This window comes from Dermacentor variabilis, chromosome 8 (genome assembly GCF_050947875.1).
Source record: "Dermacentor variabilis isolate Ectoservices chromosome 8, ASM5094787v1, whole genome shotgun sequence".
Taxonomy (NCBI): domain Eukaryota; kingdom Metazoa; phylum Arthropoda; class Arachnida; order Ixodida; family Ixodidae; genus Dermacentor; species Dermacentor variabilis.
In genome coordinates this window covers 167340290-167363699 of record NC_134575.1, presented here as the reverse complement: position 1 = coordinate 167363699, position 23410 = coordinate 167340290, and the positions used below count along the sequence as shown (strand labels likewise).

The following is a 23410-nucleotide window of genomic DNA, read 5'->3' as shown; positions in this document are numbered from 1 at the left end:
TCGTTTGCCGCTGGGTGTACATGCCGCCCCCCTCCCCCTCTTCCTGCGAGTCTCCGGTTGTCAAAGCGCCGGCTCGAACTTAATTCCTTTCTTCGCTCCTCCTCCAATGCAACCCCTGTGCGGTGGCAATCAGATAGCCAGATCGGTGGCGGCGGATCTGTATATGTGCACCGCCCGAGCCGAAATTGCCGCTGCCGTTCGCCCTGTGCGGTGGCAATCAGAGAGCCAGATCGGTGGCGGCTTGACATAAAGACAAACAGCAATTTCTTAACACTTATGCGGGAGAACATCCCGTTCCTCTCGCTCGTAACGCGTCCCACGGCTGTGACAACCTCGCGAGGCACTTGTATAGATCTCGTCTTTGAGAATCAAGCATTGGTGTACCAAGTCGAACATATATCAGTCTATTTCTCCGACCACAAAGCTTCCTTCATGACTGTCAAGAACTGTTAGTGGAGTCTTTGTTAAAGGAATACGTGTGAAAAATAAAAAAAAAATTCTGTGATAGCGCATACATGTGTTGCTCGATTTCTTTGCCTCAATCTATCGAAAAGGTGAAACAGCTTATTTGCTGCGCTCAAATTTCGCATTAGGAAGTAACGTAATCGTCGGTAATTTTTTCTTTGGACTGTGTTACTTTGTACTTCGTTTCTTTGTTGTTTTGTTACTTTTGTTTAACAAGTGTCCCTTTGTGTTTCGCACTGCTGTAATTTTTGTAGTATCGGGACGACGCTTTTTAGGAGGGGGGTATTAACACGTGTAACTGTTTACCGCTATCGCGGGACCACGTTTCACCGCCTAAGAAATGCTATCGCACAGCGCAGGTCGCGCCTGCATGTATCTGAAGTTTCTCGAATGTTCTATCCGCTCTCTGTTGTCACCTTACCTTGTGTAATCTGATTTCATATATGCGCGACGCGAATGGTATAGAACTTTCTGAAAGACATGTGGGCACCTCTGATTACTCTGGGAGCTTAGATCACTGGTTTATAAAAGCCGATGCGCTTAAACTGCATGTCAGATTGTGGACGATTGCCGACTGTGTTCGCCGCTGTCGCCTTTCTTTGAGTGTAGCCTGTTTTCGAGGGCACAAGTTCTCCCAATAAAACGCTAGTTTCGTCGTTGCCAGTTTTTCTGCTCACTTCACCGTCACTACTACTTGGCAGTATAAATTACGAGGGCGGTAAGATCATCGTCGTACGCCGTATGTTCGAGTGCGTGGAGGGTGAGCCGGCCAAAGCGGTTCAATTTCGCGTAAACGAGAGAAAGAAACGTGACCCCGATGCGTGCCCTCTGCTGTAACGTGCGAGGCAGGGTGTCAGCCGAGGAAGGCGGGGCGGTCTCCTGCCGCTGCACGCGCATTAGTCCCACATTTTGGAAAATATGTCGAAACATCTCGCAGAGTCACTGGTTACGATTTGTAAATTGCAGCATGTGCAATTTACAAATCAATCGGGGATAAAGTAACTAATCAAGAGAATAATGAATTTTCGCCGCTAAGTTGAGTGTATGCTTAGAGTCCTCGTGCCAGTAATATCACAAAAAGTTGATTAAGCAACGTCATTGACCCGACTCTGTAAATATTCGAGCTGAAGAACAAGAATTATGCTATCTGCGATAGGTGGTATGTCGAAATTACGTAGAACTTAAAAATGATCACCACCTATAATATGCAAAAGAAATTTTTGCGTCTACAGTGCGCATCCGCATATTGGACAACGTGTATATAGTATCTCATTGTACTATGACATAATCAACCGCCACCTACCTTTCCCTGTATTTCCCACTTCCCCTTTACCCAGTGAGGAGTAGCAGGCTAGAGACGCGCTCTCCAGGCCGACCTCTCTTCCTTTCTCTCCATTAAAATCTACTCCTCCTCCTCCTTGGAGGACGCTTAAGCTTCGCCTTTAAGAGTGGAACGCGATAGCATTTTAAGATCCCTGAGTGCTTCTCTTCCCGATAACTGCAGCTTATGTAACGTAATGTTCAGTGGGTTAATTAGTGAGTGAAAACATTATTGAGCTCTAGCAATACAGGTTTTCTTCTTTTGGTGTTCTGGATTCTTCAGCGGAGCCTTCCTCCTTGCGTTTTCTTTGGAGGTCCTCACCCGCAGCTTCGCCCGTCCTCTATCGCAGTGGTCGGCTGCCCTCAGTCCATGGCTCCACTGGCTTCTGCTGTCCGTCGTGCACGCCGCACTAGACATATCTGGTCTCCGACGAGGTCGCTGGACAGCAACTCATCTCATTGCTCCGCACTTTGGTGTGACATGATTGGCACGACATCAGTTTGTTGACATGCCCGTGTTATGTGTTATAATGTGGGTTTCTCATTGCACCATGGACATTTGTCCTTGTATAGTGTGGGGAGCATTTTACTTAGCACGTTAAGCTTAGGGTACGACCCTGTTTGAGTCATGCGACAGCTTCTTCCCGGGACTTGTGCGGCGGGGAGTGCCGCTTCCTGCTACCTCTGTAATTGTCTAACATGGACGAGTACTATCAGGGTACAGGCGTGGGTTCCTCGAGGCTGTCGAGGTTGGACGTACTCTCGAGCTATCTTGTCCGCCTCTTGGTTCCCTGCCAAACCCGTGTGTCCCGGTACCCATACAATCTATTATGTGAGCGCTTCATGTGGTTGTATGCCTGTTCGTCGTCGTGTTTCACAGTCTACTGAGCAGAGCATGCGGAGTGGTCGGTGATTGATGCGGTGCGAGTAGTTGTGGCAGGCTGTTTGCAAGTTCAAGAGTATTGTTAAAGACTGTCCGATCCGCTAGCACTCTGCTGCCGATAGAGCAACGACCACTTCTTCAGCCACGGCTACCGTTTAGTCTTGTAGCGAAACGCTGGTTCTCTCTCGTAGCGCTGAATCGACCATCGTTGCTACTGCATTCTTGGTTCCCCTTTGTCTGGGGTATATGGCTGCGTCCACATACACCGTTGTCTTTTGAGGAGCGTAAGTTTTCTAGAGGTATTCGGCCTTTGCCTCCCTGCGACTTTTATGGAGATTTGGGGTCAATGTTCCTTGGGATTGGTGCCATTTTAAGCGTGCTGCAGTACTCGCTGGGGATAGCTTCGGTCCTCCAGATTTCCTGTACCTGTTCAGCGTAGCCGAGTCTCCGGAGGAGAGCTCGGCCTGTGGCTGTCTGCTTCAATCTGCACATTTGGGCCGTGAGTTGCGCTTCTCGTAGTTCTGCGAACGTGTTCTGCAATCCCAGGGCTATGAGCTTCTCGGTTGATGTGTTTTGGAGTAGTAGGAGCCAAGTTTTGTGCGCGTTGCATGTTATCGGATCCACCTTTTCGATTTCGTTATTGATACTGCTGTGGTACTGGAGGCTGTATGTCATTCGGCTGACAACCAGACTTCCAACTAGCTTGAGTCTGTCGTCTTCTCGCAAGCCATACGCCTGTTCGAGACGCGCGTGATCATGCATGCCGCTTGGATTGATGCCTTTAGTAGCCCAAGCGTGTGAGAACAGTGCTGGTTTGACTGTATCCACATTCCTAGGAGTCGTATGATTGTCTTTTCAGGTATGTGTTCCTTTCAGGTAGACATTAAGTGGCAGCTTCCCATTAGTCGGGACCGTTCGGTTTTGTTTTTCTCTCCATACTTGTAGGAGCTCTAACATTTCGGTCGAGTACGCTAGTCGTCTTTGTTTAACGTAGTTTTCTACACAGGTGGCCGCTTTCGTCAGCTTCTCTCCTTTTTCGCAGTGTGTGCCTGTGTTGGTCCATATGGTGGTGTCGTCGTCATAAGTTGCGTGTTGTATGCCACCAGTTTTCTCTAGTCTTCGTGCCAGCTCGATCATTGCGACGTTGAATAGCATGGGCGAGATGACCGACCCTTGCGGTGTTCCATTGTTAGGTGTTTGAAACTTCTCCGACCTGAGTTCTCCCATGCCTATGGTTGCCGTTCTGTTTGACAGGAAAGCCCTGACGTAGCTGTGAATCTTTCGTCCGCAGTTCAGGTCATCCAAACCCGTGAGGATTGCTTCTTGGCTTGCATTGTCGAATGCCCCTTTGATGCCTATGACCGTCATTACGTTTCCTCCGTACGTGGGAACGTTTCGGAGTACATATTCGTATATATGGAGGAGTACGTCCTGTGTTGATAGCTTAGGTCTGAAGCCGTACATTGTGTGGGGAACTAGTTCGTTATTTTCTATATAGCTTTGTAGCCTTTGGGTTACTACTCGCTCACACAGCTTCCTCAGGCGTGATGTAAGCGAGATTGGTGTGAGGTTTTGTATTTGGAGTTTACTGCCTGGCTTAGGTGTCACTACCACTTCTGAATGCTTCCAGTCTTCCGGGACTGTTTCTGCTTGCCAGTATTTGTTGATCCATTCGGTTAATTCGGTACCCATTTCATCACTGAGGTTGCGGATTAGCGCGTGGTTTATCATAACCGCACCCGCAGCCGTGTTCCTGGTGGTGTTTCGTATGTCCGCGCAAACCTCTTCTTTCCTTACGGGTCTGTCCAGCTTAGCATTCTCGTCTCCCCGGTACGTCCCTGTGTAGCTTGGCAGGTTCGTATTGCCAAAGCACTTGGTTCGTACCTTGTCTAAGAATTCTGAGTCCGGTCCCTGATATGGGCGGATTAACAGGTATATAGCTTTTTTGTTCTCTGACTTTGTTTTGGTCGGGTCGATGAGCGCTCTTACGAGATGCCAGGTCTTTGCCGTGACAAGCGTTCTCTTGAGCAAGTTGGTTGTTCCCAGTTTTGTTTCGCCAATTGTGTGGCGTGTTCTTCGGCTTTCACTGTGATAGCGGCGATCTTGAGCGTGAGTTTTCTGTTATATTTTTGCTTCTTGCACGTCCTGATGACGGTGGGCCTAGCTTCCCAGAGTATAAGTAGCCGTCCGTCCACCTCGGGTGTTTCTGCGGTTCGGTTTACCTTTGGGCGTATCTGTCTTGCGTCTCCATTAGCATGTTTCCCCATGCCTCTTGCGTTTGTATGCTGGCCTGGTTGCTATCGCATGCCTATCGGAATGCATTCCAGTTCATTATCCGTGCCTTGCTCATCTGGCGCCTCATCCTGTCCGAGGGTACCCGTGTCTGAAGTAAGTAGTGGTCGCTACCCAAAATTTTCATGAGGTTTTCCTACTGCTAGTCTCCTTTTCCGCTTACGAAAGTGAGGTCGGTGCAGGTGCCGCCGCTGACGCTGTTTCCTATCTTTGTAAGGTTCGCTGGGTCGGTAATTAGGTCGCACTTGAATTTCTCCGCTACTTCTGCTAGTGTTTTGCCTTCGACGTTCTCCTGTTGGTACCCCCAGCTCTTGTCCATGGCGGTGAAGTTGCCAAGGATGACTAGCGTATTGTCCTCCACTAGCCTGTGGTCTCCGTGGAAAAGTTCGTGAAATTTGGCGTTTCTCTGTTTCGTTGGATTGTACACGTTTTTATGATTGGGGGTTCAATCCCATCGCTCGTGATCTGTTGTCAAGATTGGAGTCGGGCATGAATTAGAAGGTAGCTGGCCCATGCCGTCGTCCAACTTATCCACGCTGAGGACGTTGATGAACGGAAGGGCTGCTTTTCATCGAGAAAGAGGCATATGGGTTTATTTACAGTATTTATATCAGTCTAACATGACTGTTTCAGAAAGTACATCAGTCTAACATGACTGCTTGAGAGAGAGTGTCCTGAGCAGCCACACAACAGTGGTTTTTAAACACTCGGTCCTCCCCCGATACCCAGGTGACGGAAACGGCCGTCCAAGCACCGTAGGCGAGTTGACCAGGCACCGTAGGGGAGACGAAGCACTGTAAGGGGAAGTAGGGGAGACGACGCAGCACCGTAGGGGCATTTATTCCCCGAACTGCAGCGCGCCCGCCGGCCGCCCATTGTCTGGCGTCTTGGTCGGCGCGTGGGAAGGGGTGTCAGTAGACGTTCCCGTGGCTGAGTCACAATAGTTGGTCCGCCGAGCTCGTTTAGTTACAATGGCGACTTCGTCAAACTCGGCTCCAGCGACGGAGAGTCGAAGACGTACGTATTGTTGTTCACACGCAGTCGACTTAGTCACGCCATGGCTAGAGGTGTGCGGCGACGCTCCCGGAATGTTGCCTCCACAGTCGCAACTGGTTGGCAAAACTTGCACTGCAACTGGCCGTTCTTGACAGCGCCTCCATGGCCCGGAAAATCTCGACTGTCTAGCGCTGACAACCACTGGGCAGGAAGAGAACGGCTGGTGGCCAGAGGGTGATGCCTTGGCTCGCAGCGACCACTTGTGTAATGATGTCACACCAAAACATCCAACAAGGACAGGCACGTGCAAAATGAACCCCACAACACGGCTCTGCGCCGAGACCACGTACCTCGGTTCTCACTTCAGGCCCGCTAGGCTTAAAAAAAAAACATAAGTGCAGAAACAAAAAAATGCTGCATTTCGCTATGCCAATTTCTGAAGCAATTTTGTGCTGACAAATTCAGCAATCATGGAGGGAATCCTGCTAAATGAGAGGGGATCTTCTTGGCTTAATAAAATTTACACCAGTAACCCTAAAATTCAGGCGGGACCCTCAAACGCAGAATTCAAATTAGTCTGCTCAAACCATCCCCATTGCTATGCAACTTTCCCTTCTTATATCTAACGGAGAAGTTGTACTCTTGGAGAGTGAGACTCCATCGGAGCAAGCGGCGATTTTTGTGTGACATTTGATTGAGCCACGTCAGAGAACAGTGGTCGGTCTCGAAGATGAACTTCGCTCCGTACAAGTAACACGACAACTTCTGGGCGGCCCAAACTAAACAAGCGCATTCCTTCTCTGAAGCGCTGTAGGCTTCCTCTGTTACATTTAGCTTACAGGTGGCATAGAGGATAGGATGCTCCTCGTTATCGTCGCCGACCTGACTAAGTACCACACCCATACCTCTGTCGCTTGCGTCGCATTGAACTATGAATTCCTTTGTGTAGTCTGGCGCGTGAAGCACAGGACGAGAAACCAATAGCGTTTTCAAACTTTGGAAAGCGTACTCTTTGTCCTTATCCCAGTGTACGCTACTTGGTGCTCCCTTTCGGAGGGCGTCCGTTAATGGACTTGCCATTTGCGAGTAATTCGGAATGTACCTTTGATAGTACCCCACAAGTCCCAAAAATTAACGAAGGTCTGTTTTCGTACGCGGCTGAGAAAATTGTCCAATCGTCGCTATTTTCAGCTCGGCCGGCCGTCTCGTGCCTTGGCCGACAACATGGCCCAGATAAGTAACCTGTGAACAACCAAATCTACACTTTTCCGCTTTCATCGTTCAGCCGCCTTCCTTCAACCGTGAGAACACCTGTTTGAGGTGCGATACGCGTTGTTCCCAGCTGTCCAAAAAATTGCTAAATGATCCAGATATGGCAAGGCAAACTCCTGCAAGTCTTTTAGAACAATATCCATCAACTTAGACAAGCTAAACGGCGCGTTCTTCAGCCCGAAGCTGAGTGCGAGAGGGCGAAAAGTGCCTATAGGTGAGGTGAATGCGGGATAGCGGCTGGCACTTTCTGAAAGGGAAACTTGCCAGTACTCCCGCATGAGATATATAGTTGAAGTGTATTTAGCAGCGCTAACTTTTTCAATTCGTTCCTTAATATTGGGTATCGGGTACAGCTGATGCCTAGTGATGGCATTTAACTTCCCGTAGTCAACATACGGACGAGGGTCCTTGTTAGGGGTTTCTACCAGTATTAGCGGTGACGTGTAGTCACTCTCAGTGGGCTCGATAACTCCCAACTCTAGCATGCGCGGTATCTCTGCCTCCATAATTTCTCTCTGTCTTGAAGACACCCTGTAAGGCTTTGATCTTACTGGTTCGGTTGATGTCAGCTCTATTTCATGCGTTATTAGTTCGGTTCTACCTGGCCGATCGCTGAACCTGTCGATATATTCCCCTAACACCCCTTTTAGCTTATGTAGTTGCTCGGGTCTTAGAGCATGCGAGCTTACCGAGTGTTCTACTACTTCTTCTAGGCCGATTTCAGAGTTGGAGCACGCCCTATAGTCCTTAAGCTTGGTACTAGTGCCATCCTGCTTTTTGATGGTATAGTTAACAACTCCGCTCCGCTCTACATACGGCTTCATCAAATTGCAGTCATATATCCTCACTGCCTTCCTGCGACCGGGCGTTTTCAGAGCATAGTTAGTATCTGAAAGTTTGTGCAACACTTTAACGGGCCCGTCCCAGTGAACTTCAAGCTTGTTCTTTCTTGAAGGTTTGAGGATCATTGCCTGGTCTCCGGCGTTAAACGTACGAAGCCTCGCGTTCTTATCGTAATAGAATTTGTTGTTCTTTTGAGCTACTTCTATGTTCTTTTCGACTAGTTCATGGGTTGCGCTTAGGCGCTCCAGCAGATTTAGCACGTATTACACCACTGTTGGACTCTCCCCTTTTTCCTCCCACATCTCTCTTAACATTCTCAGTGGAGAACTGAGTGTCCTCCCATACACTAGTTCTGCTGGCGAGAACCCTATCGCTTCATGTGGAACCGTTCGCAAAGCAAACAAAGTTGCCGGCAGACAGTTCTCCCAGTCCTCCTTGTGCTCGTAACAGAGCGCACGCAAAACTCGCTTAAGCACTGAATGCCACCTCTCTACACTGTTTGACTGAGGGTGATAGACAGAACTGTGTATTAACTTTACCCCGCACCTTTTCAAGAATGTGGAAGTTAGTGCGCGCGTGAATACTGACCCTTGATCTGCCTGAATTTCGGCTGGAAACCCAACTCGTGTGAACACTGTTAAAAGCATGTCTACTACTTCGGTGGAGCTGAGCTCTTTCAGAGGGATTGCTTCTGGAAACATTGTAGCCGGACACAACATGGTAAACAAGCACCTGTAGCCCGATATTGTTTTTGGAAGAGGCCCTACCGTGTCTATTACAAGTCGTCTGAAACGCTCTGTTATTAAAGGGACTACCTTCAGCGGAGCTTTCCATGTCTCTCCTGGTTTACCAGAGCCCTGGCAGGCGTCGCATGATCTTACAAAGTTTTCTACGTCTTCGAAACATCCAGGCCAGTTGTATTCCATAAGCAATCTTTCCTTTGATTTGTTTATGCCTAGGTGGCCGGACCACCCATTTCCATGACAGAGACTCAAAAGGTCCTCCCTGTACTTAGTAGGTACGACTAACTGATCTAGGATCCTACCCTTTCGGTCTCTGTAGTGTCGATACAACAACCCTTCTCTCTCTAGTATCATCACATTGCGCCTAGCAATGCCATTTTTAGCGGTGTGATGTAGTTTAGCTAAGCTGTCATCATTCTTTTGCTTGGCTGCCAGTGACTCTCTATCCACACGTAAGAGCTGATCAAAGTTCTTCGAGGCCGGTGATAATAACGACCCTGTCTCGCTTGCGATTGCGTCAGCTTGTTCTTCCTGCACGCTTGAACTTTGACACTCTAGTGCTACGTTGTCATTGAGCTGGTCAGCTGGCAGGATCACCTCAACTGATTTGTTGTCCCTCGGGCCTAGCTCGGATTCGGGTATTGAAGTTATACCTTTCTCTGCTTCCGCTGGAGCAGCTTGTGGATTTTCAGCCGAAAGCGACGCGATTTTACGAGCTTGGCCGCGGGTCAATGCCTGTACTATGCCCTCTCCCAGTTTAAGCCCTCTTTGACGCAGTAACTGATTCGAACAATTCGAAAAAAATGTAAGGGTATTGCAGTGACAAAAATTTGGAAAATGCAGCCACGGTCTCTAGGTCCCCGAATGGTCCACAGATTTTGAATTTGGCCATGGGCAGACGTACGCTGTGTTCTTGTACAACCTGTTTGATCCATGCTACTTCTCCGGTGAAGTCATCTACCGTTACGTAAGACTAATGGACAATGTCCATCGTGGCGGCACTGTCTCTTAGCACTCGGCATGGTTTGCAATTAACTTGCTGGTCGTGAAGATAGGGGCTTAAAGGTTCCGTATTGTCGTCGTTTTCCTCTACGTAGGAAAAAACTGCGCTAGGCTTCCCGCAGTTTATAGCTATATGTCCCAGTTTGTGCCATGTATAACAGCGGATCGGCCTAAAAGTTTCGAATTTCCCTTTCTGTTCCTTTTGTCCGGTTAACGTTAAGTTTCTCCTCGCTCTTTTCTGCGGGCTTTTCCTCCACGTCTACAGGCTCCGATCGTCTAGTCTGCGAGCCCTTTTTGAACGGCAATGGTTCCGCGGTCCATTTCGACCGTCCCGATTTCCGTCCTCGGCGTTCAGCTTTCTACGGGTTGCGTACACTTCGGCTAATTCAGCCGCCCTTTCCACAGTGTTTACATTCGCTCTGTCTTGTACTCACAGTTTCACAGCTTGGGGGATGGTTTTGTCTAACTGCTCTAGACACATGCATTCAATGATCATGTCTCTGTTGTCGTACGCTTCCGCGCTTTTCAGCCGCTCCACTAGTTTAGTCTTTAAGCCGTATGCAAACTCCGGATATCCGTCGCTATCTTTCTTGCCTGTGCTCCTAAATCTTTGCTGAAAAGCATCCGCTGAAAGGCGGTATTTCTTCAGGAGACTAGCCTTAACTTTTGCATAATCATATGAATCCTGTGCACTGAGTCTGGCGATTACCTCTGCAGCCTCACACGGCAACATAGACAGCAACCGATGTGGCCGTGTACTCCGATCGAAGTTCAACTTCTCGCAAGTCCTTTCAAAATTGCTTAGAAACAAGCCTATGTCGGTCCCGACCTCAAATGGCTTTAATAGCCTGTCTATGTGGTATGATTCTGCCTCACTTGATCGTCCCAGAGCCCCTTCACTTCCTTGAGACAACTCCAAACGTTTGCTTCCAAGTTCAAGTTGCATTTTTCTTAACTCGCAATCTTTATCGCGTTCCTCTCTCTCTTGTTCTTTTCTCTCTCGTTCTTCTCCCTTTTTCAGAAGTTCAAACCGCATTTCAATTTCTTTCTCACTGGCCTGTTCGGAAATTAGCTGCAATAATTCCGTTTTTAGCATTTCCTTGCGTACATCTAGGCCCAGTTCCTCACCAACAATCAACAACTCGTCTCTCAGCAGTGTCCTTAACTCCATGATTGCTGCTTTACTGCCTTGGTCCTGGTCCCTAAATCTAGCTAGGAAAACACAACTTAGCTAACACTCAACAATCTAGCTTCCCTACTGTTCGAAACAGAACAAGCACAAAATGAGGCCCAGAGAGTCATAGCAAGAACCAAGCGCTCACCGTAGACACAGCACCACGTCGCAAAGTCCATCTCACCGCTGTCAGCCAGTTGTTATGATTGGGGATTCAATCCCATCGCGCGTGATGCGTTGTCAAGATTGGAGTCGGGCATGAATCAGAAGGTAGCTGGCCCATGCCGTCGTCCAACGTATCCACGCTGAGGACGTTGATGAAGGGAAGGACTGCTTCTCATCGAGAACGAGGAATATGGGTTTATTTACAGTATTTATATCAGTCTAAGATGACTGTTTCAGAAAGTACATCAGTCTAACATGACTGCTTGAGAGAGAGTGTCGTGAGCAGCCGCACAACAGTGGTTTTTAAACACTCGGTCCTCCCCCGATACCCAGGTGACGGAAACGGCCGTCCAAGCACCGTAGGCGAGTTGACCAGGCACCGTAGGGGAGACGAAGCACCGTAGGGGAGACGACCCGGCACCGTAGGGGCATTTATTCCCCGAACCGCAGCGCGCCTGCCGGCCGCCCATTGTCTGGCGTCTTGGTCGGCGCGTGGGAAGGGGTGTCAGTGGACGTTCCCGCGGCTCAGTAACAATAGTTGGTCTGCCGAGCTCGTTTAGTTACAATCACGACTTCGTCAAACTCGGCTCCAGCGACGGAGAGTCGAGGACGCACGTATTGTTGTTCACACACAGTCGACTCAGTCACGCCGTGGCTAGAGGTGTACGGCGACGCTCCCGGAATGTTGCCTCCACAGTCGCAACTGGTTGGCAAAACTTGCACTGCAGCTGACCGTTCTTAACAGCGGACGATGAATATAATTCCTTTTTCTTTTTCTTAGGTATGATTTATATTAGCAGATGTTCTGTCTGAGCTTTCCATGGTATTGTGTTTGATAGCTATAATCGCCTTGCTGACTAGGATGGCTGGCTTTCCTGCATGTCGTTTGGCTCTCGTAGCAGTCGTATCCTGTTAGAGTGGGCTTCGTGCCGGTTTCGTGTAATGCGAGTATGTCGGGTGGTGTCAGTTCTGTGTTAATAAATTGTTTGATGAGGCCCTGTCTCTTGCGCTGGCCTCTGCAGTTGCATTTCCAAATTTTTAGCTTTTCATGTTTGCTTTGGCTTGTTTAAGCTATAGTTTAAGCTGTTGAGGTGGTGGGGTTGTTTGTTCCCTGGTTCGTGGTCTCGTAGGCAAAAGCTGCCAGCACGGCGCGGTTGTACGCTCTCTGCCTGATGTTTTCGGTGTGTTTTTGCTTGCGTATTGTGCTCCTGATTTAAATGAACTGTCCCTGGAATTATGTTTTGATTTCGATGAAGCGTCGCTAGAATTGTGTTTGCATCTGCTGTATTTGCCGCATCATCTGTTGCGTCATTTGCTGCATCATCTGCTGCATTTACTGTTGTGTTTCTTGCTGGAGATTCTAACTTTCCTCTTCGCTCATTTGCGGCGACGAGCCTATTTGTGGCGTGTTCTGTCGCGCAGGGCTAAGGGGCCTCCGCTCTCGTTGCTGCTCTCGGACTGCGTTCGTGAGCTAATAAATTCTGGGTTCTAGCTCGCTTTGCTTGACGCGGGCAAGTACTAGTTCGCGCCTGAGTGCCCCTTTCTCCGCGTCCTACTGTTGAAGAGCGCGATTATATCCGTTGTTTGTGTTCTTATTGCCCAAGTGCGAAGCATTGCCGGAAGCAACTGCACTCCAGCTTACCTTGCTGCCGCCCTCTTGGGCAGATCTCGATTTCTTCTGCTGCTGCTTGTTTCCTCGCTGCTGCCGGTTCCCTCCGTTCGTCATGGCGGTAGGCGACAGGGGCGGAAACAAGCGGGGTCGCGAACGGGTCCGTGATGCCCCCCCCCCCCCCTCCGAGCTGTACCAGCGCGGAGGCGGGCATCGCGGCTGCGACCCGTGTTGCGTCGGCTGCCGTTGCTGCGGTTGTTGTTGATGGTGGCGAGCCTGGCTTGCTGGTTTCTGATTTTCTTTAGTCGGTCGTGGCAGTCCTTCGACCCGGTGGGGTGGGTGTCGCCGCAGACCACGCATTTGGCGGTGCAAGAATGTTCGGTTGGCGGTTTCTGCATTCCGCACTGGCTGCACATGCGAATATTCAGTGTGGGGCACACGTGGGACGATGTCCCTGTTGGAGGCATACGTAGCACACTTGCCTCGTGGGGTGATGTGGGTAGCATGCCGTTTCGCCTACGTAGTAAATGACTTACTTCGGTACGATGGGCCTCTCGAAAGCGATGACACTCGTATTGGCTTTCGCCATCATTCGAGCCTGGAGTGTGGCCACTGTGTGGGTTCGGACTCTTAAAACGTGCCTTGAGCTCCTCGGGCGACGTTCCGGGGTCGATGCCGGGAATCACACCGCGTAGAACGTCTTCAGGAGCGGCCACGTAGGCGTTCTTTTCGCAGGCCTGTCCCGCGAACTTGAGGCTTGTGATGCGCCTCACGAGCTGTGCAGCTTGCTAATTCGGGGTGCTTACGACTATGTTTGCTGCCGTGCGAAGCCTTATTGTTGGGTTCTCGTCCTTGGATTGGTGGCCGCACGCCAAGACGACATCGCGGGCTACTTGGTGGGTCTTGAGCGACCTCATCACCAGTCCTTTCTTGGGTCGTATCATGATTTTGTAGTCGTTTCAAGGTAGCGGCGGCATCCTCCCCCTAGGCTTGCGCTGCTCTCTCGATCCGCTGTCGTTGTTACCGGCGGCGGCTAGGCCCCCGTCGGTCAGGCTTGTTTTTGCTGAGTTTCCTCCGCAAGGATTATTCTGAGTGGCCGGGCCGGTTCCCGTCGTGTTCTGTCTTCCTTGCCGCTGAAATTCCTTCTGGCGTTTGGTCTGAACCAATTCCCAGCTTGCGTCGTTGTTGTAGGGGCCGAGCAGCTTCGGCGTGACTGGCGCCACGGCGTCGCTGCTCACGGCACTATCGAAGTCGCAGTGCTGCGTCCATTTCCTGCGCGCCGAGTATATTTTGCGGTGCCATTTCCATTGATTGGCAAATTCTCGCCATGTCCTGGGTTGTTCTCCGATTGGAGTCGCTGCTAGGTTTCACTGCCGTTGCCGCGTTTGCCCATGCGCTCCCGTACTCGAAGCTAGGCCTCCCAATAGGTTTAGCGGGTCACCGCCTGCTTGGCAACTTCAATGCACGGTAAAAAGCAAAAATCGGTCCTACCACTTGAAATCTGGTGTCCAAATGATCCAGCACGTGAGTTCTCTCCGTTGCAAATAAAATTTGGTGGCTGAGTGGAGTTGGTCCGGTCCAAACTGATCAAAGACAGCGGAACCGATGCGACGATGAGGCCCAGTGAGGCTCCTCTTCTTCATCTTCCCAATGTTCAGCGGGAAACACTGGCGGCAAGCGCTGTGCACGAATGCGAGGTTTGTGGTTCTTTTTTTGATGATGTGCAGGGTACCGAGGAGGGCCGTGCAGCTGCAACTAAGACAGACCTCAAACGGCAGCTGGAGAAAGCTATCGCGTGAAAAGGGGTTTGTGTTTGAGTTTCCGCGTAACACAATTATGTTTTCTTTTATATTCAAATTACAATCCGACGCTATCATGTCTGTAGCTTGTGTATAAGTGTACCTTGCGATTTTTCAACGTATTTTTTATTGTGAAATCCAATTAGTTCAGTGGTTTGCTTATGCCACGTGGAGGGCCTCCGTGCTTGGGTATGCGTAGTTCGAAATACTTTTTGCCCAAGCGACGTTTCACGCTGGACACCTGTCGTGGACGCCGCATTTTCGCCTACATGGGGCTAACGCTGTCATTAACTCATGAGACCTGGGGGGGAGCATAATGTATCCGTGTGCAGAGGTTAACCCACTGGACTACATATTAAAGATATCCGTCAGCCTGCAATCACTGCAAACTCTATTTCCGTACCAGTTTTCGGCTCACAATCGAATAAGGGTCGGGTACTTTGAGAAAAGGGAACCGAGAGGCCCGATTTTTTACTCACACCCGTATGAAGCCAATAGATAGTGAAGTGTGGGAAAGCATAAGCGCAGGGTGTCTACCAACCGGGAAAACCGAGAATTCTGAGGGATTTCGTATAGTCTGGAAGTGCTCAGGGAATTTGTGCTTCTATGAGGCAAAATTAACTATTTTATCGAAAGGGAACGAAAGTCGCGCCAATACTGGCTCAGAGTAACAGAGAGGGATCGCAACGAATCGCCTTTCACGCCGTGTCGTCTGCTGGAGGAGTTGCCTTTGTACAGTCAATTACAGATTTTCCGAACGCTCGATCTTTGCTTATGCCCGATAATTCTGACGGCTTCGCGGCACAACCACGTGCCCGATAGAGTCGATGTATAGAAACGTCTGAAATTTCGGACGCAAGAACCCTTTGCCGTCCGATTTTCCGTAATCTATGCCGTGACCGCAGGTCCCGAACGGCAATAATCAAAGAGAGCGCCGCCACAATTTTGATTTTTTTACCGCCTCGAACCGGTGCTCTCGCAGGCAGATCCACTGCCACCGGTAGCCACCAGCCGCGGCAACGTTAGGCCTAGCTGTTTCGACGTTCGCTATTAAGCTTCTTGCCGTGCGATGCTATGGTTTTCATTGAAAGAATTCGCTGCTGTCAGCAATGGTACCGATTCCGCCTCTACAATCCTCCAGAATGGCTTGGAAACTCGGAAAGCACGGCGCTTTGCCTTATGCCGGTTCTTGAATGTCAGCTTTGTCTCAGTACAACAATGTGACGCGGTGTAGCATACGTAAAGTATTGCGGTGAAGCTTAACAAGCGTGAGAAGGAGCAATTGTCACGGGACACAGTATGTATTTCTTATTTATACATGCGTGCACACGCCGTCTGCTATCGCATTACGACCACCGATATGCCTAATAAGTGTACGGGCAGGCCTTCCAGAGCTTTTTTTCAGACGTGCCTGTGGCGATTTGAGGCGCTTGGAAGCACAAAAGGCATGCATTCATTTTTTTCGAATTGCCCGATTTTTCTGACGTTTCCGCGGCCCCTACAGAGTCCCAAAATGGTATGTTGACAGTACAACTGTCCAAGAGGATACTTCATATGATCTGTAGGGAGAACGCGCGGCGGAAGGATGACGAGAACAGAAAATACTGTAAGGAAGATAACGAACGTGCGCACAAGGTCAGCAGCATCGGCAGCATCAAGCGCGCAGCAGAGGCTCGAGCTCGGGAACTGCTCCGTGCATCCTAGATCCGTGCATCCGTGAACTGCATCCATGCATCCGGGTTAAGTGGTCTATCGCAACAATTATCCACCTGTTGCCGGTAGGAGTCAACGGATGTGGCCCGTAGAGATCTCCGCCCACGCGATCAAAAGGTCGGGATGGGCATTGTGAAGGCTGGAGTTCACCGGCGGAGTTGTGCGGTGGCGTTTTGCGGCGTTGGCACTCATGACAAGAGCGGACGAACTTTCGAACGAAATTGTACATTCCACGCCAGTAATAGCGGTGTCGAAGGTTTCATAGGTCTTGAAGACACCCGCGTGACCACACTGAGGGTCGACGTGGAACGAGGAGCAGAGCTCTGATCGCAAGATTCTCGGAATGACGAGTAACCAGGTGCGTCCCTCTGGGGCATAGTTGCGTCGATATAGTAGCTGGTCTCGAATCGCAAAATGAGGAACTTGGCGCCGAAGCGTACGTGACGCCGGAACTTTCGACGTATCCGAGAGAAGGTCGAGCAGAGATGCAATCCAGGTATCATTACGCTGTGCAGCAGCCATAGTGTCAATGTCCAGAGAGGATAATTTGCTCTCGCAGGAGGACTCGCGACTGGCCTTCGGGGGAAGCGGCGATCGGGATAGCGCGTCAGCGTCGGAGTGCTTTCGGCCGGAACGGTAAACCACGCGGATGTCATAATCTTGGATTCGCAATGCCCAGCGGGCAAGGCGGCCCGATGGATCTTTGAGCGTGGACAGCCAACATAGCGCATGGTGGTCGGTCACTACGTCAAACGATCGGCCGTATAAATATGGGCGAAACTTGCCAAGCGCCCACACAATGGCCAAGCACTCCTTTTCTGTAACGCTGTAATTGCTCTCCGCCTTGGTTAACGTGCGACTCGCGTATGCGACGACGTGTTTTGTGTGGCCAGGTTGACGCTGTGCAAACACAGCACCAAGGCCTACACCGCTTGCATCGGTATGGATTTCGCTTGGCGCTTGACGGTCAAAATGGCGAAGAATGGGTGGTGTTGTGAGAAGACGGCGCAAGGTTGTGAAGGCGTCGTCACACGCTGGAGACCATGATGAGAGATCTCTAGCGCCACCGAGGAGCTGCGTGAGAGGCGATATAATTGACGCAAAGTTTCGAACGAGTCGCCGGAAGTAAGAGCAGAGGCCGATATAGAACTGCGTAGCTCTTTCATAATGGTAGGTTTTGGGAACGCAGTAACGCACGTAGCTTCTCGGGATCCGGGCGAATGGCCTCCTTTGACACGAAATGGCCTAAAATTGTGAGCTGACGAACAGCAAATCGACACTTCTTCAGGTTAAGTTGCAACCCGGCGTTGGCCAAGCAAGTGAATACGTGCTCGAGGCGCAGCAGGTGCGTTGCGAAATCAGGGGCGAACACCACAATGTCGGCAAGATTGCAAATACAGATTTTGCATTTGAGGCGACGCAGAGCATTATCCATCATTCTTTCGAATGTAGCAGGTGCGTTGCAAAGTCCGAAGGGCATGACGGTGAATTCATACAAGCCGTCTGGTGTAACAAAGGCAGTTTTTGGGCGATCGGCCTCTGCCATCGGAACCTGCCAGTAGCCTGACCGCAAATCCAGCGAAGAAAAGAACTCGGCTCCCTGCAAACAGTCCAGAACATCATCGACGCGTGGTAATTGGTAGACGTCCTTCAGCGTGATCTTGTTCAACCGTCAAAAATCAACACACAAGCGGATGGAACCGTCTTTCTTGTGACGAGGACCACGGCAGAGGCCCATGGGGTTGGGAAGGTTGAATGACGCCTCGACGGAGCATGTCATCGGCCTGGTCTGCAATGACGAGACGTTCCGTAGCGTACACGCGATATGGTCTTTGTCGCAGTGGTGAGTGAGAGCCAGTGTCGGTGTAATGCTCGATCGTCGATGCATGACGAAGAAATGTTTGCGCAACGTCGAAAGAACGGCGAAAGTGCTGAAGGACTGCGAGAAGCTGAGATCGCTGCGAATGCGTCAAATCTTCGGCGATGAATGGGCTGAACACACCAGTCCATGTTGAGTCGGGTACGGAGAGGGCACTCAGTTCATGGACGGCAGTAGAAGGCACTTCGTCGTGGACAGAGACAACTCGTGTTGAATCGACCCACTCGACGTAACCACCAAGGCATTCGCGGCGGAGCAATGATAGTGACGATGAAAGATGATTGTAAATGGGCATCGTGCTGACACCGGCGGCAAGGTCGAGAGCTGCAAAGGGCAAAGGAAGCGCTTTTCGAGTAACAATGTGATGAGAGGGCATGAAGAAGACCGTCCCGTCAGATATGGTACTACAGAAGACTGGTACGAATGCTGAAGAGCATGGGGGGATACAGGTTTCTTCTTTCACGACAATTTTAGCAAAGCATAAGCATCGACGGAGGCCAGGTCACCAAGGTAGAAAAGTTTAATCTCAGCCCGAGCGCAATTGATGATGGCATTGTGGCGTGAGAGAAAATCCTATTCTAGAATAACGGCGTGGGAGCACGATGAAAGAACTATGAATTCAATCGTGCACAAAATGTCCAGTATTGTCACGCGGGCAGTACAAGCAGCGGTAGGGCAAATGGGTTGAGCACTCGCCGTTCAAAGCGACAATCCAGAAAGAGACTTCGTCACTTTACGAAGCGAACCGCAAAACCTGGCATCCATAACTGAGATAGCGGCAGCGGTATCGACGAGGGTGACTGTAGCGACATTTTCGATAAACGCATCAATGACATAAGCAGTTAAAGGAGAAGGACTTCGGCATGTCGACGTTTGCGCAGTTCTTGCCTCAGGAACTGCATCGTCTAGTTTCCCTCTTCGTTAGAGACGGGTCGTCGACGCATAGGGGAAAGCGATGGGCGACGTGGAGAGGGTGATGGGAGACGTTCGAAGCGAGGACGGCGATCAGTCTGGGAGCGAGCTGGTGATGGGTCGAAGGGTCCGTAAGGCGCATTTGGGTGAGGCGGCACATAGGGCGCTCGGCGATCGTCATCGAACGCCTGCGATCGGCGTCGGCAGAACCCTGCGATATGACCGGGATACCTACATGCGAAGCATATAGGGCGATTGTCCGGCGTACGCCACGGGTTAGCGAGGGCAGTGGTGGTCCAGGGGACGGGAGGGGGAGGGCGGTGCACAGGCGGCCGGAAGCGACGCACGGGCACAGTGCGAGGGGCCATTGCAGCAACCGTAGCGTAAGTGACTGGTGCAGTCACGACATCGTGCTGGTGAACAGCTGGCAGCGCTTCCGCGACCTCTTCATGGATCACGTTACGGAGATGAGACAGCAAAGAGCTGGCAGACCCCTGAGTGACGGACACCAGAGATAGCTGTCGTGCGACTTCTTTGCGGACGAAATCCTTGATTTGGGTTATCACGGAGGCTTGTTCTGGGCCGGTGGTCAGGCTGCAGAGTGACGCCGCATTTGGTGTGGGATGTTGCCTCGTCGTAGCTCGCTGCTTCCGTAATTCATCATAGCTCTGGCACAAGCTGATGACGTCGCCAACAGTGCGCGGGTCCTTGGCCAGAAGCATCTGGAACGCGTCATCATCGATTCCCTTCATGTCGTGGTTGATCTTTTCCGCTTCCGTCATGGCAGCGTTCACGCGCCTGCACAAATCTAGAACGTCTTCTATATAGCTGGTGAATGTCTCACCCGTGTCCTGTGCGCGTGTGCGCAAACGCTGCTCGGCTCGGAGTTTCCTGACGGCGGGTCGGTCAAATACTTCTGTAATCGGCGTCTTGAACGCCGAACACGTTCGGATATCCCTATCGTGATTTCTGAACCAGAGACTGGCCACGCCCGCGAGGTGCAACGATAAGTAAGCTAGTTTGTCCGAGTCATTCCATTTGTTGTGAACGCTCACCCGTTCGTAGGACGACAGCCACTCTTTAACGTCGTTGTCGTCGGTTCCGCTGAAGATAGGAGGCTCCCGCTGGTGAACGGTGGCAGCGCAAGGGACGGGTGGCGATGGAAGAGTCTGCTGGTTGGCGTCCGGCAAGGTGGAGGGTAGCGTCCGAGAACGGAGTTCCAGGATGGTAAAATGGAACGTTACCCCGCACCTCCACCACTAATAAAGGAGATTTATTGGGGTTCGCAGCAACCGCCCGTTCTAGGATGCACGGAGCAGTGCCCGAGCTCGAGCCACTGCTGCGCGCTTGATGCTGCCGATGCTGCTGATCCGGTGCGCGCGTTGGTTATCTTCCTTACAATACCGACGCCATGAGGAATGAGCTGGAAAGGAAGTGTGCCGCCACTTCTCTGAAGCAGCTTGAGCTCAAAAACAAAGTGTTGGCTGATGCCGAGATGCAGGTGTCCCTCATCCAAAGCAAAATAAACTCTTTAAAGCAGTGAAACGCAACACTAAGGCGTTGTGCACGGGCTGAGAGTATGTCAGGACAGTTGAGGTTGACTATCCAGATGCTCAGAGAGAATCGCACTTGTGACAAAGTTCGGGCCTCATACCAATGAGCTTGCTATAATTTGATAGAAATAGGTCATATTCGAAAACACTTGCTTCTGTATGCTTCTCTTTTATTTCTTATTTGAAAATGTTTGACTGGATTTGGATTGGTATTTACCATTTTTGTCGCAGATATCTTATTCGCTGTGCATTTTACTAAGCCCTCCCTTCTGTCGCTTTAAATAAAATAAACGCTACTCCTTACTATTCCAACTACATTGCCATTTTTTAATTTTTCACATGCTTAAAGGGAAGCTGAAGAGTCTGTCGAATTCAATAAGACGCTCATGTACGGATGCGGGAACCTTATGAACCATGTAGGTAAAATTTGGGTTTTTTTTTCAATTAGGAGCGACGTAATCGTCGGTTAAAATTGCGCTGTAGCTCCGCCCCCCGTCGAATGCCGCGCGCTGCTGCTGACGCTTACGATGCGAGCGGAGACCGGAAACCGCGGTGTTGTGACGTCAACTCTAGTATTTTGTTCCTTCGCAGCCTGCGCGACCGTGCCTGACCGTGCTTGTTTCTGCGTGCGTGCCATCGTAATCTGCTTCAATCGACCCTGCATTCCTTTGTTGGTGCGTCTGCGTGTATGTAGAGTGGTAGTCAACGTGCCCAGCATCAACTGAAGTGGTGGGCCGATCATGCCAGCTTTCTGTGCAGCCTACGGTTGCACGAGCACCAGCGGCTGCGACGACGTCTTCCATTGCTTCCCACAAGACAACAAGCTTTTAACGAAGTGGGAGGCTGCTGTGAAGCGAAAGAATTTCAAGCCCTCAAAACAACAGTGCTGTGCTCCAGCCACTTCCGTGACGACGATTATCACGAGAATTTATCATTAAACCGTGCGTTGGGTTTGCCAGTCAAGTCGGCTCGTCTAAGGCCCGGCGCAGTGCCGTCAGTGTTCGCGTACACAAAGAGCTTACACACGAACTCGCCCAAACCTGGATTTTGATTTACTGCGAGCTCCTTCGTGTTAGCACGCTGAACGGAAGGTGCATGTTTATCTCCCGCCCTTGACGCAGGTTTCGTCGCAAAGCGCCGCGAATTTTCTATTTGCACGTGTGTTGTAAAACAGCCTGCATGCAGCTACCATAACGCAGTGCAAATGTAGAGTTTGCATGTGCTGGAAAGCCGGCGCACGCCAGGACGCTACGCTCCCCTCTTCTCTCGCGCACAGCGAGAAAGCGACCGTCTCACGTAGCCGACGGAATTCGCCGCCTTTACGACTTCGGTTACGAGTAGTGTGCGGATGGCGCACCGGGAAGCTCTTCACGCGTTTAAACCGTCTTTTTAGATTGCCGACAGCTTTGGACAGCGAACAAACGCCGACGATCGTATCCCCGCTTACGTTCAACGAGGATGCATGCAGGTACACAACACTACAGTTGTTTCACCGGAAACTAGCTCACTAGATCGGGGAAAGATCGGCGAGATCACTAGATCGCTTTGCAAAAAACATACTCACCAAAGAGCATTTCGAACACAAGGAGATCCCAATACTTCGCTTTCGTTCGCGTGGTAAGCAATGCTCGCACCAGCATCGCTTGCTTCTTCGAGAGGCCGGATCTTCGCAATCGGCTCGTACATGTAGGGAGTAACGCCGAACTCCTCAGAAAAACGCAGTCTCTCTTAATTTTCCATTACCTCTTAATTTTCCATTACAGCACCAAACTACCTGGCACCACGCTTCATGTGTAGCGGCAGCGGTCGGTCACTAGAGTTGACGTCACGAGGCGCCCGGCCAATCACAGGTGGAAACGAGACGCGCGAGCTGGGCGTGTCCGCTGCTGCACTTTTCGTCGAAATAAAATATATTTGCGCTTTCTTTCGCTCAATTTCGATACGATATTCGAATTCGGAGGGTTGAAAACCATTATGTACACATCTTCACTCATTTTTTCTGGAAAACCTTTCAGCTTCCCTTTAATGGATAGATACAGCATCGGGCGCCATGATGTCAGCCCGTCTTCACATAAAACAAAGTTTTGTGTCAATAAGCGAATTTTGCGAAGGCACTCAGGGAAAACCTGTAAAACTTGGGGAATTTGGAAATATCAGCTTGATAGACACCCTTAAGGGAAACTGCGTGTAGTATTTAAGGCGAGAGCCTTGACTGGCTCGTTACAATGGCTCATACCCGAAAAAAAAGCGGCACTTAGTCGGCTCAGGACCGAATCGAGATCGAGAGGAACCCCTTACATGGAACCCAGAATGTCTCTGGCGGGGACAACAGCAACAAAACACAGGTAAGCCGGGTAGACACTGTCTCCGGCGCTGCTTCTCCACCTAAAATAACACCTAGAATAGAAGGGTCCTCCCTAGAGCAGGAAATGATCCAAATTAGAAAGTAACTAGGGCAAATTACTCGCGATAACGCTCAGCACAGGGATGAAATTCAACAATCAGAAGAAAAAGCCAGGCTACAACAAAATAGGGCACGCGAGCCGAATCACACCCCTACCGCCAGTAAGGCACAGAGGCCTAGCCGCGCGTCAACACCCATTGTCGCACAAAGGGCAGAGACGCCGCTCCACGAAAAAAAAAAAAAAGCTGAAGAAGCACCAGACGCCGAAAGCAGCCTCTCAAAGTAGTTAGAGAAGCAAGTACAGGGAATGTTTGCAGAGTTAACTAACACGCCACAACAAAAATTCGCCGGGTTACAGGTACAGTTCATGAAATTTTACAAAGAAC

The 23410-nt window shown here is 50.5% G+C and overlaps 1 protein-coding gene and 1 pseudogene across 1 annotated transcript in view; one reads left to right on the top strand and one right to left on the bottom strand.

Annotated features, from left to right (window-relative positions):
* Positions 1 to 23410, top strand: part of LOC142590708 (uncharacterized) — a 134736-nt gene that overhangs the window by 16286 nt on the left and 95040 nt on the right. The gene's annotated exons all lie outside the window — the stretch shown is intronic.
* Positions 5103 to 9805, bottom strand: LOC142590798 (uncharacterized; annotated as a pseudogene).